The sequence below is a fragment of the Etheostoma spectabile genome, chromosome 11 (genome assembly GCF_008692095.1).
Source record: "Etheostoma spectabile isolate EspeVRDwgs_2016 chromosome 11, UIUC_Espe_1.0, whole genome shotgun sequence".
NCBI lineage: Eukaryota > Metazoa > Chordata > Actinopteri > Perciformes > Percidae > Etheostoma > Etheostoma spectabile.
In genome coordinates, this window is record NC_045743.1 from 17569640 (window position 1) to 17571339 (window position 1700).

At 50.9% G+C, this 1700-nt stretch overlaps 1 protein-coding gene across 1 annotated transcript in view; it reads left to right on the forward strand.

The window, feature by feature from the left end:
- hecw2a (HECT, C2 and WW domain containing E3 ubiquitin protein ligase 2a) overlaps nt 1–1700 on the forward strand; it is a gene marked incomplete at its 5' end in the record, with an annotated part of 59751 nt that continues 58051 nt past the window's right edge. Inside the window, 1 exon segment of the mRNA XM_032529650.1 lies at nt 1–530.

Sequence of the window (1700 nt, forward strand, 5' to 3'; positions counted from 1 at the left end):
GTAGGCAGCCAGCCTACTGCCAGCGGTTACATGCTCTGCCCAGTCCGGTTTGTGCATCCACCGGGGCTGGCGGTGGGAGGACGTCGGCTCTGACTGCAGCACCGATGCAGAGAGGGAGACCAGGGATGAGATAGAGAATAACAAGGAGCTGCACGGCAGAAGCCCGCCACCCCCGCCCGCAGCAGGAGCCTCCTGCGCGGACAGGCTGCAGGGAGGTGCCGGTGGAGTTTCTGCGCACACACCTCCGGAGAGGGCCGAGGTGTCTCTGCAGCGACGCAGCTTTTCAGAGGGATATACCGCCTCGATACGTGACTGCGAGCCCAAAACTGCCGAGGCTCGGGATCTGAGAGGGCGGGGAGGGGTAGGGGGGGGGCCCTAAGGCGGCACCCCGCCCGTCCTGTCTCATTTGGACTGCAGGGATAACGACCTAAACCGTGATATCCCCGCGCAGGAACCGCTGAGCAGGTGTTGGTGGCGGCGCTGTCCTCCTCCGCACACCGCTGTCTTCTACCCGCACCTCTGCGCCAAAGGTAAGCTCTGCCACCCAGTGTGCCCGCATGGGTGTTTATGTATTACAGCAGTGATGGTGATGATGGTGGTGATGATGATGATGATGATGCTCTAAGCAGCTGAATGTGTCATTAAACAACCGCAGCGTCGTCTTATTTATGCGTATCGCGTGTCCTGCTGCCGCTGCTGCTGTTTTGGGTTTTGCACATCGGTGATAATCGATCGATTTTGGTTTCATGCTTCATGCATGCGTCTTGTGCAAAGAGATGCATGAAATGAAAAATGACGTAGGGAATTCCCACAGTAATCCAATAGCGAGCCATGACAGCTGCACATTCCGCCAGTGCGGTCCCTATATGGCCTGCAGCCTCGGTCATGAGCTGCGCGCGGCCTCGCCAGCGCACGCACACGTTGATTTGAAATGATTAAAGTTGGAGACAAAGTGTTATGTAACGTGCTTTGCTGTAAGCGCGGGGTTACCTTCACGTCTCTGATGAAGATGAGCCAGTGCAGAAAGTGGTCTGTGTTTACATTCCTATGAACGGTTATCATTCACGCGCTGGCATTCATCTATAATGAAATAATGTTCTGGTTATTATTAAGATTGGGTGCTATAATCGGTCACGTGGGCCTGCTCTTTGCTGGATTCCCATTTGAGATCTTGCAGTGCAGAATTTGCTTTGGCCAACTGATCTGCTTTTAAGCGGTTCGGCTGAAATCTGCAAAAAACTGCACAGCTTTCTCAAAAAAGGTGATAAACAAATTTGTAATCTGAGCTCAACTGGAACAAGCAGAAATAGTTTTGCTGAATTTTTGTCCCTGTGGATCATCACAAAATTTCACAAATGTCCTCACTTGACAGAATTTGACAAGGGGATCCTGTGGGTGCTGGGCTCTGACAGCACGTCCACATTGAGCGCAGAACCTATGATGTCCGTTGCAGATGTGGAAACATGTGAAGTTAGTGAGTTGATGGGTAGATAACATCATGATAGAGTAGAGTGGGAGAGGAAGATGAAGGGAATCCAGTCTGTGATGACACCCCTGAATTAAAGGACGTGGGGACGAAGATGCAGACATCCTCGTTGACCCATTCACCATTTAATCCAAAAAAAAAGTGGAATCAAAGTACTGCCTGAAGTATGAGAGACATTTTTTATTTATGGTTATTTTACTTGTACTTGTTTTGT